Genomic DNA, 16720 nt, shown 5'->3' on the forward strand with positions numbered 1-16720 from the left:
TGAAAGTGTCAGCTCTCCCTTGAGCCCACTGCTCTAACAGCGTCTCCCACTCTAATAAACTCTATTCTCCCGTCATTCTGCCTCATGTCTTGAAATTCTTTTCCAACCCATGCACAGGCAACACAACTCACATTCTCTGTCCCTCAGATGTCATCCCACCCGCTTCTCCCCAAGGCAGACACAGGGCTGGCAACTCACTTGGGGGGAACCTGAGGGTTTGGGGAAAGTCAGCAACCTCATACCATAGGCAGGTGTCCAGGAGGAGATCTGCCTGGATCTGTCTCTTGGGCATGTGGCCTGAGTATATCTGCTTTCTGGACATGTCCACCCGCCTGTCCTTCCAGTAACTCAGACCCTGACCAAAGCCCAAGCAGAAATCGGGTTCCAGATCTGAGACTGATGCTGTTGATCCACACTGTTGCCCAGGCTGGAAGCTTCCTGTCTTCCTTGACCCAGCTTCCTCTCTCCAGATCTCCCCATTTCCCCCTCACTCTCACCAGTCCCTGTCTTCTCTCGGCACCACCCTGTTTCCATGCAGGCTGTCATCATCTCTTGCACAATTTCCACAGCATCCTGTAATGTGTTACCCAACCTGGATTTGGGTCTGCTTGCCCTGCGCACAATAAAACCAACTCTAGGCTGTGGTTGTTTTTCTTGTTGTTTAGTTACAAAGTTGTGTCTGACTCTTTTGTGACCCCACGGACTGTAGCCTGCCAGGCTCCTCTGTCCATGGGATTCTCCAGGCAAGAATACTGGAGTGGGTTGCCATTTCCGTCTCCAGGGGATCTTCCCAACCCAAGGATTGAACCCACTTCTCCTGCATTGCCAGGAGGATTCTTTAACACTGAGCCATCTGTGAAGTGTAGTCATTTTCTTTGTTTGTTTATTTGTTTTGTTTTGGGTTTGTTGTTGTTGTTGTTAACAAAGAGCTTTATTTTCATGTTCTGGTTTCTTCATGTCCTAGGTTCTGCTAACAACCTTGATTCTTGCACTGTTGAGCATGTCAACAGCCAAAGATACATCACTTTGAGGAGGAAACAAGCAGGAAGGTGGCCAGCTCCCTGTCCCCCCACCTTCTCCTGGTATCTCCATCCCACAGGAAGGGTCCAGGTAGGAAGTTGAATCTGAGCACTACTCTCCTGTTACGCCGTTCTCATCCTTGGATCCATCTTGGGGAACCAAGAAGGAGGATTCCTTTTTCCTGGTTCTCTAATGGAGACTCAACACCAGCTGATGTTTCAAAATCAAAACCAAACCAAACACCTGAAAAGCAAGGCTGAACGTAACTGTCTTCTGTCAGGTCCCATTTTCATTGCCTCATTGTCGTTCTGAGAGGTTTATCCTTAACTGCCATCATGGTCTGTCTCATTTTCACACTGGTGAATTTATGTAGGAAAAATTAACCAAAACTAGAAAATAACACGTTTGAACACTGTGGAAATTGCCTGAGACTGAACTCTGGGGGCCTGGGGGTGCAGCAAGGAGGTGGTCGGTGGAGCCAGAAAATATAGTGTTTATTGCAGATGCCAAGTAAGGAGAAAAGGCAGCTCCTGCTCAAAAACCCTAACACCCTGAGGTCTTTCAGTTCAGTTCAGTTCAGTCGCTCAGTTGTTTCCGACTCTTTGTGACCCCATGAACCACAGCACGCCAGGCCTCCCTGTCCATCACCAACTGCTGGAGTTTACCCAAACTCAGGTCTTTCAGGGGAGTGTTATTAAAGGCAATAGTAGGGATATGGGTAACAGGGTGTCTTATCAACTCTCATTCCTCTGTACTGATTGGTGGTGAGATAACAGGGTGATATTTCAGGAGTCAATATCATCAACCAACTGATACCAACTGGTCTGATGGGCTTGTGGTCAGCAGTTGCTTTCTGGTGGGAATCAGGTTTCTATAAAAACAATTCAAGAATGTGCATATCATATTTTGTTATCTGTGTCCTTCTGGGTGGAACTAGAGGTTCTGTGACTCTGCTCTATTGCTGATCTACTGTTTCAATTTATCACCAGTTCTCCTGGCCCAACTACAGCTCTTCGTTGCTGCACATTCACATCCTTTTCAGAGATCAATCCTTGAGGCTGACTTTCTGAGAACTTGGAGGCAGCCTAAGGGACTAAAGCAAAGTCTTTTACTGCAAGGAGTTGGAGTGACAGGGGATGAAGTGGGATCATATACCTGAGAGGGTCCCAAAGGGTCCTGCTTGGCTTCATATACTGTCTAGGCTTGTGTCCTGTGGTCCTTCATTCTACCCTCCTTGCAGCAGCCAAGGGGATATCTCTAAGAAGCAGATTGAATCCTATCAGTTTCTGGCTTAAAACCCTTCCCTGAGCCTCTTCTGGCTGCTGAGATGTCTATGACCAGCCTGGAGGCCCAGTTGGAGGGAGCATGTGAGCAGGCCCAAACCTGTTCTGCAGCCTGAGGGGCAGGGACACAGCCCATTGATTGCCTGAGCTGCTGCATCTTGGGGCACACCCCAGGACCTGGGGCAAGGACAGGCTGGGGGCTGGCCTGGAGATGCCCTGTGACATCCTGTGCTTTCCTCTTGGGCTCTGTATGTGCCTGGGCTATGCCCGGGGCTCACAAACAAAGTTGTTTAGCAGCAGTTGGGGAACAAAAGGGTGATGGGTAAAGATCAGACTCTCACACAGAGTTTAGAAAGCCCCTCCCCAGAGCCTCCCACTGTTGCCCAGCCTCGTTTCAGCCACTCTTCTGCCCTCACCCCTACACTCTCACCTTAATACTTTTCTCCTGCTCTCTTTGCTCTCCTGCCCTTGCATGGGCTCTTGGTTCTTAGAAGTCTCTCTATATCTGCCTTCCTTCTGCCTCCTTTTTCCTGGCTACCCTCCTCCTCACTTCTGAGGCCTGCTAAAGTGTCACTGCCTGCTGGAAGCTTTCTCTGACACAGTCACACAGACCGGGGCTGGGTAAGCGCTTGACTTCTGGTCATGGTGGTGGTTTATAGGCCCAGCCTTTGGAGACAGACTGCCCGGGTAAACTCACGGTGGCACTTGATGCTATGTGGCTTGGGGTAAATTACCTTCTCTTTCTATAATTCAGTTTTCCCATCTGTTAAATGGGAATGCAAGACCTAAGTGTGTTGTGAGAATGATGTGCAAAATGCTTAGCTCAGAGCAGTAAAAAAGCATGATATGTATGTCTTAATCATTACCTTTCTGCTCCTATCACACTGCTTCCTAAATGCCAAAACCTTAACCCCATTAGATTATAGGAGGGGTGTGAGGATATCTAAAAGCATATACATGTTGTTGATTAACAACGGTTATCTTTGGGTTGTGAAATCAGGATGTGTATGTGACCACATTATGTCGCTTTTTCAAAAGTGTTATGCATTGAGCCTATACTGTGTTTGACATTTAGAAAAAGGTGATAAAATATTTTAGGTAGGCAATTATTAAAAAGAATCAAAATACTCAATTATTTCTACACTATGGTTGCAAATACACGTACAGAAGCAAAGACACGAAGGAGCAGAACAAGAAAACTAATGTGTATTGGGGTGCAGATTGTGAGTAAATTAATTTTCTTTTAGAATGTCCTGGAATTTTAGCATACTATCATTTCTTTATAAATTAATTAAAATCAGGAGAACAGACATGAAGCAAAAGGGAACTTTCTCTACAAACAGAAAAGAAGGGAGAGACACGTCAAGTGAAAAAATTGCACGACGTGAGAGCTGTTGAGTTAAGTTTTATCTGGGGCAAAATGAAAACCAGAGTCCAGGAGACAGTCTATCAGAGATCTCTGACAAACTGCTCTGAAGAGGTAAGGGGGGAGGTCAGTATGTATGTCATTTTAGTGAGGAGAGCAAGGAGAGGCGGCCCCTTCAGCTAAATGTCCAATGGCTGCCTAATCCCACCAAGCAATTTACCAGCCCCGCCCTCTAACATGCCCCCTACCCCACAGTACTCCAAAATAGTCAAGGGGCCAGAAAAATCCCCCGCCAGCCAACAGGCAGAAATTTCCCTACTCCTGTACATGCACACACCTCACATTATCATGTAATAAAGTAACCTTTGGTGGCCATGGGACTCATTAACTGCTCATAGATATTCCATGAACACATACATCTAATTATAACAGACTGAATTATGGGCAGGACATGCACAGTAGAGCACCTTGTTTTACAACCTGCAACTATCAATGAAGACTGTCAGTCAATGACCCCCTGGATTATGCAAATGACCTTGCCTTAAAAACTCTGTACCTAAGCCCTCCAGGACCATCGTCTCTCTTGGTGTGGCCCACTTTTCTCTTGAGGTGTTCTCTCTGTTCTTTCTTTCAGTATTGTCAGTAAACTTTCTTGCAGTAGGTAAGACCTTAGATTCTTCTTCTTTGCATCCTTACCAAGAACTGAGGCCCAAGGGAGGAGTCGTCCTCAAACTCTCCTCCGTTAACAGAAGCAGCACTCACTGTACCTGGGCGCAGATCTGCACAGTCCAGCATCGCCCTGTGTCGTGGAGCCTCGCACAGCTTTTCAGGACAGCACACCATATACTGAGTGCATTAGTGCTGGGCAGAACGCATATTAGCACGGGCCCCATTCCCACCCAATCCTGGGTGCAGGCTTTAGCTTGGCTTTGCATTGCTTTGTATTAGCTTAGCATGTCCTTGTAGCTCACCAGTTATGGTAACTGTACATGAAGAAGTGTGGGGCTTTGAGTTCTAGGCAAAAAATTATCTCAATCACTAAGGAAACTTGGAAAGTGGCTTACCATCTCTGAACCTAATCCTTCATCAGTAAGATTACTGCGAGGCTTCAAAAGATAATATGTGTAAAATGCTTGGCATATAATTACTCAAAATTGCCCATCATCATCATCGCATGTCTGCATTTTGTGTGGATAGAGGGGAGCTATATGTACAAGTAGCACCTTAATGGCAAAAGTTTCCGCCTCCAGGGCTCAAGCGGTAGTGCTGGAGAGAGGGTGATGGGGTGGGGGTGTTTGAAACGCTGGGAGAGACTTTCCAGGTGAATTTCACAAAAAGAGGGGCAGAGCCAAGGCAAAGACAAGGCTATCAGAAATGCAATCGAAGGCAAGTCCACCCTTGGGGCATTCCTCCGAGCAGTGCTCCTCCACCTGTGGTTGTGAAAGAATTCCCCAAGGACTATAAAAGCACAGATTGTTGGGCCTCCTTGAGCAGAGGTTCTTTTTCAGCTGACTCAGGTATGGGGAGCCAAGAATGTGTATTTCTGTCCAGTCACTGGAGAAGGAAAGCTGTGGCATTCCCAGGAGGGGGACTTCTCCCCCTTAGAGACACGGATCAAGACAAAGCGAACAGTCGGCTGGCTTCTGCCCAGTATGTAAAGAGCAACCAGTTTTTTCGTTTTACAACAAGGGTTAGAAATTCCAAATTCATTTCAATAAAGTAGTCTAGAAAGAACGTCTATTTCAATATCTCTCCCTTCTGCTACACGGCTCTACTGTGGAAATAAACAATTTGAATCTCTCCAGTCATCAAATTGGTGTCTCTGTTAAAGCCAGACGCCAATGCTGTTAGGTTGAGAAGAACCACACCAGATTTGGACCCCTGGCAGGACACCCCTCCCTCCTTGGGACAAAGTGCTTGGAACTATGCAGAGGACAAAAGAGGTCACAGAGGATAAAAGAGGCCTACAAGCGTAAATGGAACAAGCTGACCCAGAGTGGAATACAAACCTGTAGGTCAAGATGTCTGTGTTGAGAAATTGGGCAAGCTGGAAAACAAAAACCAAGGTCAAAATCTTGACTGAGGAAAAGCAAGTAGATTTGATATTTTAATCCAAGCTCTTCTTTCTTATTGTCTTGAAAAATTGTTTCCTTAATTGGAACCCAGACCCCTAAGCTGCATCTGCAACACTAAGGGCAGGGACTGGCCTTGCTACTGATTTGACTTTATAAAATCAAATTAAACTGCAGAAGCGACACACTTCATAAAACTGGTATTCTTTACCTTTTTGATTATTCAGATATTACTAAATATATATACAACTTGTATAATATATCTAGTAAAAATAAAGATTAAATATATATATATACATCAATTTGGGAAAAAATACTGCAGAAAAGTTCAATTTCCTCTCACCAAGTTGCCCATCTGAAGAGAATGGGCCTTCTTACCTTTGCTGACCTCCAGTGGTACCAGCGATCGTGGTTAAAAAGAACAGAAAAAGCAGGTGGAAATAGAAGAGGGAAAAAAGGACATGCTTCTTGTGGAATGTGTGGATTGCCCCAAATATGTGTTAGTTAGAAATGCAGTTTAGGCCACTGACACGAAAACTTATTGATTGGTGGTAGTTAAATATGATTTCTTCTTAAACAAAACGCTGCCATAGTTGAAAAATTACAACTATGTCCTTAACATTTTACCTGGGAAGCAACTTGAATAAAGAATCTCAACCTAAAAAAAAAAAAAAAAAAAAAAAACCAGAAGAAGAATCTCAACCTAAATTTGCAACTTAGGAACTGCCTAAATCAGAACCGAAGGCAGACCAGTAGCAGATGCTACGTGGAGGCGGCGTTGGTTTGTATCGTAAGTGCTGTTCACATCCTGTTTTGGAGTTGAAACTGGAGAAGGGTATGGACCCAAGGACAACAGTTATCAAAAGAAACCAAGGCTGCCAGGGAGATGGGGCGGTGGAGGCATTCTGTTCCACGCACTATCTCCATGGCATTGAGAGGACCAAGGCCCTCATTCTACAGCCAAGGAGATAGAGACTCAGGAAGATAAAATGTGCTTGTCATCCAGCTGGCAGAGCCAGATCCCTGGTCTTTCTGATGCTGAAGTCTGTGCTAGAGTTTCCACGTGCCTCTCACCCTCACGGAAGAAAGGAAGCAGACCATGAACTGGGGTTTGAAACTTGTACCAAGGCCACCACCACTGGGAACAAGAGAGGGTCTCAGACACAAAACAGGCAGAGACAGAGTGGGGAGGTGGACAGGGCAGCCTGGGACTTCGACTCCTGAGTAGATACGACACAGGACACGGGCAACATTTGGGACCTACTTGTGCCTAAAAAACTATTCATTGCTAATCTGAAATGCAAATTAAACTGGCCATTTTGGATTTTTATTGGCTAAATCTGCAACCCTATTCCTGAGTATCTTTTGTGTCTGGTTAGTTTGACTCAGAGGCAGTCTTGAAATTGTCCTCAATAAGCAAATGTTTATATGTGTGATACATGTTTATATGGCTCCTATATGGTATAGACAGCAGATAGGGGGTGAAAGGAGATAAAACATTCTCAAACCTGCTGAGGGTCACATTCTATGACCCATTCTTGGGGAGCCAAGAGTGTGTTTGTTTGCAAAGATGAGTAAGAATACAAGGCCGTGTCTAAAATGTCAGTGGGCACATAGATATGTGGGATCTTGTTAAGACGCAGGTTAAATTCAGCAGGTCTGGGGCTGGGCTTAAGACTTTACATTTCAGCTCCCAGGAGCTGCCCACGCTGCTGGCCCAGGGCTGCACTTCAGTGATATGCGTGAACCATGTGGGTAGTTCAGAGCACTCTGCAGATGGAGTCATTCATACTGCGATGAGCAGGAGGCAGTGGGGGCCCATGGCTGAAGTCTCAAGAATCGGTGCTTCAGACCCATCTGCTGTGTTCTGCCACAATTACAGTCAGGCTGTTGGTCTCAATCATTCACTTTTGGCAATAGACACACACAGCACCATTCGGCCAGGATTGTTGAACCAGGGATGTGCTCTCTTTTCTGTCAGCGATTTCTGCGGTGGTCAAATTGAGCACTTGTGGCCTAGTGGGGCAGAACATTTATGTTCCCACAGATACCTGTGTTAAAAGATGCAGAGAACTCATTTCATGTTTCTGCCTCTAAAGTAAAGGGACCCCTTTCCCACAATCCCACTTTCCAATGCTTAATTCTTTTTGAGTTACAGGGAGCAGGACTGAACTGTGGGGCCGACCCTCCTGCAGGAGGTCCGGGAGGTCATTTGGGAGCAGAGAGGCTTCCCTGCCCAGGACCAGCCATGAGGCTGCTGTGGATAATGAGTCTCTGTTGTTTTTGCCCTCACACCTCATATTTGGCCAACTTGGAGGCAAATGTCATCTTCAGTTCTCCACCCCTTCCAGGTTTGGAAGGAGAGAAAAACTGAAATTTATGAAGGGTCACTAGCCTGAATTCACCATTGCATTCACACACTTGTCCAATTTTTAATTTTTGTTAAATTTATTTCATTTGTATGAATAAGCATCTGTTTTTAGAGTTTATAGACAAACCAGACGCTGCAAGGGTATCTTCTTACTTTTCTTAATGTGGATGCCCTGATTAAACAGAAGATGATTTTGGAAACTGTTCAGATAATCTTTCATGTGAAAAAGGCTTTGTAATTCCATTTCCCAGGAGAGACTGGGGCTGGCCCTCCCTTTTGGCAAATATGTCCCTGGAGGTATCATCCGCTTCACTGAACTCCGGCATTCCTTCCAAACCCTGACTCTTCTGTCTGCTTCTTTCACACCTGAGTACCTAAAGCCATTCTCTATGACGCCTTCTGGAAATAATAAATGCAGCTAAATTGTACTTGTAAATTCAACCACAAAGACCTAAAAGGAAAAACAGTCCAATTAAACTAGATTATCAGATTCTTTTGCAATTGTAAAGGGACAACAAAGGCATTTAGACTATTGGGAAAGAGCAGCTACTTCTAGGTGTACATTACAGCTCTGTGAATAGGTGATCCAGCTTGAAGCGGAACTTGGGGGGCATTCTCCACACCCCCATTCACTGGACTGGTTCCTTGTTACTCACAGTCTGATGACAATGCAGGTACTTCCCAATCCTTGCGCCTCCTCTGCTACTGAGATTGACAACAAGCATTCCTGGGCTAGGCAGATCAAGATTGTTTTCAACCTCTTATTTGCCCTATGACTGCAGAAAATTACTTTAACTTCTCTGGGACCTACCTTCTAAGACAGTTGTTAAGAAGTGGAAACTGTCTAGAACAGAGCTAGAAACACAGCAGGCACTCAAAGACACTAGCTATTATGATTGTTGTGTCATTGTAAATAGCAGAGGCAATGGAAAGAGAATTCAAGAGAAAACACAAAGTGGGGATAAGTGAGGTAAGCCAATTGCCCCCATATCCTCTGAAAAGGCTACTGTCTCAAGTAAATAGAAATCTAGCCAGAAGCTGACCTCTGTTTACCAGGCAGGAACTGGGGATACCCTAAAGGAGAACAAGCCACATAATCTCCCCCTGAGGACTCCCATAATTGTTATTTTAAGCAGATAAGGAGGGGAGCATTCCCAGAAAAGAGAGCCAAACATGTTCTTCTTGACATAAGAGATGCTATCTTGGGCCGAAACCATTTTGTGGTCCAAGCTTAGCCACAATGATTACCCTTGAACAGGTTTCCGTGATTAATAATCTTAGGGGAAGTAAATGCAGAAACAAAGGAACAGCAGACAAGAAACAATAATTCAACGATAAGACATAGTCCCAGTTCCTTCTTAAGGGATAAAATATTATACTTTGATACATTTCTTATAGTTCTGCAAGAACTAAGGCCTCCACCCAGGTGGAATATGGTATAATAACTACCTGCTGAGAGCCCAGACTGGTTGGAACCTAAGAAATGACGATGGTGACTTTTGTGTGTGTGGCTATGCTGCAGGGCATGTGATCTTAGCTCCCCAACCAGGGATTGAACCCATACCCTTTGCCTTGGCAGTGTGGAATCTTAACTATTGGACCCATCTTAACTTAACCCGTCTTAACTAATAACGGTCTTAACTATTCCCAACATCGCGAAGTCCTGATGTTGATATTTTCTGACCCTCATGACTTCTATCAACTAAAGCCTGGTCTCTGGCAACCTCTGCCCAATCCTATGCTGAATGATCTTCTGCTCAAGCCCCTTCATGAACATGTATGCACGCTTAGCTTAAAACATCCATAATACTGCAGTTCAGGGACACACTGCTTTGGGAAAGATCCCTAGTGTTCCAGTGTTCTTCTTACTGGGAGATGGCGCAAGTAATAAATTCTTCTTTCTCCCGGGCTTTCGCTTGATTGTGTCCTTTGGTTTGACACTCACCAAGAAGGAACAACAGATGACCAATCTGTTGTGGTAGTCTGAGCGCAGGTTGGAAAAGAATTTCCAGATGCAGTATTCGAGAAGGGAGTGAGTTTATTGAGAGCAAGAAGCAGAGATAACGAAAGCACTGCAAATGCAGTGGAGACAGGGAAACCTGATGTATGGGTTATGTACATGTGTGGTAAGTCCCTTCAATCATGTCTGAGTCTTTGCAACCCCATGGACTGTAGCCTGCCAGGCTCCTCTGTCCTTAGGATTCTCCAGGCAAGAATACTTCAGTGGGTTGCCATGTCCTCCTCCAGGGGATCTTCCCAACCCAGGGATTACATCTCCTGCATTGGCAGGTGGGTTCTTTACCACTAGTACCACCTGGGAAGCCCATGTTAGTTGCTCATTCATGTCCAACTCTTTGTGACCCCACTAACTGTAGCTTGCCAGGCTCTTCTGTCCATGGAATTTCCTAGGCAAGAATACTGGAGTGGGTAGCCATGCCCTTCTCCAGGGGATCTTCCCCACTCAGGGATCAAATCTGGGTCTCCTTCATTGCAAGCAGATTCTTTACCATCTGAGCCACCAAGGAAGCCCAGGGAAGCTAGAAGGGTGGCGTTAGAAGATTGGTTAGGGTGCTATGGGGTGAATACCAGGGTGGGTATTTTTATCTAATTTGCGGTCAGGAAACCTGCTGGTGATGGTCAGGGAGGATTTTGGCATTGGTTACAATGGGGTTCAGTCAGTTCTGAAGATGACTTTGGTTCTGGGCTCTGCATCTGTGGGCTCTGCATCTTGGTACAAGGCCTTGCACCTATGACCTCAGTATGGGACTCCACAAAATCTGACTCCAGGTGGGCTCTATTCCTTTAGCTCTAACCCTTGTGTTCTATAGCCTGTGCTTAGTCATGCTGATTCTGCACCGTCTATAAAAGAATGTTGCCTGTAACATGAAGTACGCAGGATAGCCCATTCTCAAGGCTCTGACCTTTAAAGTATGATGATTTTCCATTCACAGAGATAAAATTTTATAGAACAGAGAGCAACATTTGTCTCCTTGGAGATTTATGGGAACACTGTGACCAGACCTACATAGACAGCTGCAAGAACAAAGGCTTTTACCTCCCTCTTGGGGTCTGGTCAGCACCAAGGAGTTTGTAATCACCAGCCACACTCCCATCCCCCTTTAGTATAAAAGAACCCTGCATTCTAACTCAGATAAGATGGTTCTTTGGGAAAATAGTTCACCATCTTCTGGTCTGCTGGCTTTCCAAATAAAGTCCCTGTTCCTTGCCCCAACACCTCATCTCTCGATTTATTGATCTGTTGTGGGGTGAGCAATAGGAACTTGACACATAACAGTAACACCATGACCACTACTAGGAAAACGAATCAGTCCCCTTTTCCTGCTGCTGAAATTCGGCCTCTGTTCACCAGTGCCAAAAAGAGATGCAGAGTCAGAGTTTTGGGTGAAATAGAAAAGAGTAGCTTTTATTGCTTTGCCAGGCAAAGGGGGCCACAGTTAGCTAACACCCTTAAGACTGTGTGACCCACCTTGGAGGGGGAAGTGAGTTTTATAGTGTTCAAGGATCAGGGAGTAATCAGCTCATGGATAATTCTTGGATTGATTGGCCACAAGGTAAAGTTTCAAGCATCATCAGTTTTCTGATTTCAACCAGTTTTGGGTCTACATTCTTGTGGTCAGCAGTTTTCACCTGGAGGGGTCTGCTTCCTGAAAAAACAATTTAGGAACGTGTGTCAGGCCTTTATCTAATCTTTCAGGGAGCTGTGAGTTTGGGGATTCTGCTATGTGGCAGAATGATAGTCCAAATTGTTACCAGTTCCCTAGTCTAATAGCTATTCTTTGTTTCTACCTCTTCCCATTTCCCAATCATTAACTCTTGGCTCAGCATTTTACTTCAAAAGACAAGGACACAGGGGCTTGCCACAGCTTCATTCCCAACCTGGGCCACAGGTCTGGAGGACCTGCTTGTTAGAATTCCCTCACCAGAGGCTGAGCCAAGCAAGGAGGTCCCTGCAGGCCTGGACTCAATGCTATCAGAGACCATGCTGAGGAATGAGATGGGATAATCGCTCCCCAACAGTATCTGGATCTGTTTTACAATGTGTTTGTGCTTGTGTTTTATGTCATCTGTTGTTAACGTTGGAAGAAAAAGTGTCTTGGCCCTGGCAGGAGCAAGCCTGGCTTCTCACCCTCAACCCAGTCCCAGGTCTGGGAATCTTGGTCCTTGGGCTTCTCAGGGCCTGAATTTCCTCACCTGGGCAGATGCAAATGATCATATGTCTCTTGGAAGGTTGCTGAAAGGATAAAATCGTTAATGGATATAGATCTCCTGGAAGACAGCCTGGTCTGCAGAAAATGCCTGGTAGGTGTTCTTTTTTCTCATGACCTTTGTCTGGAGCAATCTCTAACCTCGAGGCAGTATAGTTGGGCCCTGAGGGACCCTTGATCCCTGATACATCTGTACCTATTTTTGATCTTGAAATCCCTTTTTGATCGGATAATGCTTTTACCACAGTTAAATATGAGGCATAAAGGACACACTGCAGAGAGAGGTAACGTAAATCTGAGAACTAATTGTGAAGGGGAAAAGGGCTGTAGTTAGAAAATCCAGGAAGAACAGGATCCTAGCTGGCTTCTTTGACATGGATGGCTGTGTGCACAGGGTCCTGCAACCCAGGGTCTGTGTCAGCTCCATGGGTCCTGAAACACTGCTGCATCCTGTGTCAAGTGCCTCTGGGGGTCACACAGCAGGAGGGAAGTTCACCTTTGTTAAAAACAAACAAGACAGAATTTTCCCTGATAGTCCAGTGGTTAAGACCCCGTGCTCCCAATGAAGGAGGCATGGGTTTGATCCCTGGCTGGGGAAACTAAGATCCCATATGTGGCACTGTGCGGCCAAACACAAATAAATAATAAAAACAACCCCCCTCTCCCAGCCCTGCAAAAGAACAGGAAAGAAAACAAGACAGCTTTGAAAAAGAATGACATTCTGACACATGTTGCAACATGGATGAACTTTGGAAACATTATGCAAAGTGAAAGAGACCCAAAAGGACAAATTATATATGATTCCACCTGTTACTGAACCAAACTTGGATCTGTTGGCTTTTGAGCAGTAAAGCCAATCTACTGACACTGGGTTGTGGGGAAGAAAAGTGCAGTGCTTATTTTAAGGCACCAGAGGAGTCTAGGATAACTCATGCTCCAAAGGCCTGAACTCCCCAATGGGTTTCAAGGAGGCTTTTTTAAAAAAATTTATTTGGCTGTGCTGGGTCTTAGCTGCAGGACACTGCCTCTCAGTGGTTAAGACTCTGCTCCCAATGCAGGGCACCAGTGTTCGATTCCTGGTCAAGGAAGTAGATCCTAAAGTGAGGCATTTTTAAAGGCCAGGTGAGAAAGGAGAGTCCCAAGGTGTGTGATCAACTCGTGTACAATTTTCGGATTGACTAATGGTAAGATATAGGGTTGTGTCACAGAGATTAACATTATCAACCCTCAGCCTCCAGTAAGTCTGAGGATTAAGGGCTCATGGTCATAAGTAGTTAATGTCTTCCATTTGGTGAAGGTTTTAGCATCTGTAAAACAACTCGGGAAAAAATGCATCAGAAACTATTAGTTAGTTACTTCAGATAGGAATTAAGCAGAGAACCTGGGGGAGAGGGTGTCTGTCCAGGGAAGTCCCTACAGGGTCTTGTTCTGTTACACACTCCACGACAACCCACTCCAGTACTCTTGCCTGGAAAATCCCATGGACGGAGGAGCCTGATAGGCTGCGGTCCATGGGGTCGCTGGGGGTCGGACACAACTGAGCAACTTCACTTTCACTTTTCACTTTCATGCATTGGAGAAGGAAATGGCAACCCACTCCAGTGTTCTTGCCTGGAGAATCCCAGGGACGGGGGAGCCTGGTGGGCTGCTGTCTATGGGGTCGCACAGAGTTGGACATGACTGAAGTGACTCAGCAGCAGCAGCAGCAGCAGTGAGGCACCTAGAATAGGAAAACTCATGGAAACAGAAAACATAATAGTGTTTTCTATTAATAATACTATTAATTTCTATTAATAATTAATAATTCTAATAATACCCCAGGGCTGGGGCGGGGGAGCTGGGGAGTTATTAATGGGTGTATAGTTTCAGTTTGGGATGATTAAAATTTTCTGGGAATGGATAATGTGATGGTTCTGATTCTCTGTATGCTGAGGCCCAAACAAATAAATAGGCTTTAACTGCAATAGGGGAGATTCATAGCCACCCAGAGGAGACATTCTCATTTGTCAAAATTCCAGACTCCTGAAACGGGAGAGCGAGGTTGGTACCAGGATCTCCAATCAGCATCCCCTGGGGGAGAGGACAGGGACCCACAAGGCCCTGCCCTCTGTCTCTGGGGACAGGCTGAGTCAATGACCTTCACTTGCGCTTCTCTTTCTGTCCGAAGCTAAGATTCACAGGTGTGGGGGGAGAAGAGGTAGGATCTCGAATGTTTCTCAGGGGGTCGTTGTGATCTCCGAGGCTCACTTGCTTGGGCACCCAGTTACCCTACTAGTTTGCATAGCAGGCGCTGAGCCCAAAGAGAGCCTTGTAGGGAAGGAATTACAACAAAGGCATGAAGTTGCACTTAATGGGATTACCACGCAATGAAAATTGTTCTGACATCAAGGCTGAGCTTTTGTCAGTACCCTTGGGGAACATGCCAGGTTGGGCTCAAGCCTAGGGCTTGTATTCAAAACCCATGAAGCAAAACAAGGCAAAACCAGCTTGGAGCCAAGGGAACCCAACCACGTGATGCTCTGCTTCTCAAGGCAGGTGCCAGGGCAAGGAGTGAGGACCCAGGAAGTGGTTGTTTTTAAAAACAATCTAATGAGGAAAGGATTTTATCTTTCAGTGTAAAAAACCTTCCAAATAGAATTACTTATCAAGACCGTGCAATGATCATTAAAAGAAACTGGGTCATAGTTTTGAATATTCCCCACATAATTTCTTTTTCTTTTTCCTTAATTTCTATCAGGTCAGACTCTTGGCTTTGGCGGAAGTCAGAGGAAGAAGTCATCGCACACACACAGGGCCAGGCTTCTCCTGAGTACCCATCGTTCCCTCTCTTCTTCACCATCTTTTGGCCATGGCTGCCCAGATCAGGGATGAGAAGAGGGCCATTTGCTAAATGTGATCCCTAGGTTGAGCTTTGACTGACAGGGAGCAGGGTCTCAGGCTCCAGCTTGACTGGGCGGGGGTGCTGACTGGCCTGGATTGTCATAACTGATGAGCAGTCTGTCCTCTGAAAGGGCAGGAGGAAAGGAAGGGACAGGATGTAGCATGGGAATGGTCATGTCCTGTGGTGGTCCTGAGGAAACTGCAAGAAGTCTGATGAGTCATTAAGTCATTTCACAAGTAAGGTCATGTACCGAGGTGTACACGCAGAAACAGATCCAGTGTGTAGCCTGGGCAGACATCCCAGTAGCAGTTGAGGGCTTGTGAAGTTGTCTACCCGAAGTCATTGGCAGGGGCTCTGCTCCAGACCAGAGACTCCCATCCCCACGGAGAAGGCTTGGAACATCACCCTAAATAGCTCTTCATCCCTCCCTCAACAGAGCCCTGGACTGGGGTTGATTTTCAAATTTCACAACTTGGGAACTTAATAATCACCTTTAAAGAAAGTATATCAAGGCTAGGGAAACTTTGGTCAATTTGTGTAATTATTCATCGGTTATGCTTCTGTGTGGCTCAGATGGTAAAAAATCTGCTTGCCAGTGAGGGAGACCCAGGTTCAATCCCTGGATCAGGAAGATCCCCTGGAGAAAGGAATGGCAACCCACTCCAGTATTCTCTGGAGAATCCATGGACAGAGGTGCCTCGTGGACTACATACAGTCCATGGGGTCACAAAGAGTCAGACACAACTGAGTAACTAGTTTAACTAACACTGCATCTAATCTCAGTGTCTCTGTAGTTGGAATTGTTCAACCAAGGAAAAACCTAGCCTCAGGTGTCTCTGTTAAGTAGAATAAGGTTGTCTAATTGTCCACGATTTTTCCATGGCTGTAAAATGTTTTCTGGACCCTCTCTGTCCCCCATGCTTCCTCTTAGGATTAACTAGTGTCAACATCATCTTACTCCTGATTTGTCATTTGCCACTTTTTTCTGTCCCCAATACTCAGAATCATTGTGGGTGTTGGAGAGATCCTGCCCTCTCAAATCACCACTCACTGGCTTCCCTTGTGGTTCAACTTGTAAAGAATCTGCCTGCCATGTGGGAGACCTAAGTTCAATACTTGGGTTGGGAAGATTCCCTGGAGAAGGGAAAGGCTACCCACTCCAGTGTTCTGGCCTGGGGAATTCCATGAGGTCACAAAGAGTCGGACACGACTGAGTGACTTTCACTTCCACTTCCCTTAATGGTCCCGGTGTAGATGCAGAAAGCAAGAACAGTGCCCTCTGTAAGCCTCTGCCTGAAGAATTTTATATCAGGGTGTGTTGACTGTGTTAATCACTCAGTTGTGTCTGACTGAGAAGGCAGATTGTTAACCATCTGAGCCATCAGAGAAGCTCTTGTTTTTTTGTGTTTTTTTTTTTGTATCAACTTCCTCTTTATTTACTCAGAGTAGTAATTTAATAAAAGTTGTAACCATCATCCACAATTGACAAGCTTAAAAATTT

General features: G+C 45.5%; 1 long non-coding RNA gene across 2 annotated transcripts in view; it reads left to right on the forward strand.

The window, feature by feature from the left end:
• LOC147346968 (uncharacterized) overlaps positions 1-16720 on the forward strand; it is a 49919-nt gene that overhangs the window by 14285 nt on the left and 18914 nt on the right. Inside the window, exons 2-4 of one of the 2 annotated variants that reach the window (XR_015152058.1) lie at positions 965-1110; positions 12361-12432; positions 15076-16701. This is a non-coding gene — a long non-coding RNA (uncharacterized LOC147346968). Of the gene's footprint in view, positions 1-964; positions 1111-12360; positions 12433-15075; positions 16702-16720 lie in introns of those variants that run through there. The other variant, XR_015152059.1, reaches the window with a different exon arrangement.

The sequence above is a fragment of the Bos grunniens genome, chromosome 23, assembly GCF_055505025.1.
Source record: "Bos grunniens cultivar Pamir isolate PY7600 chromosome 23, Bosgru_T2T1.0, whole genome shotgun sequence".
NCBI classification, from domain to species: Eukaryota; Metazoa; Chordata; class Mammalia; order Artiodactyla; family Bovidae; genus Bos; species Bos grunniens.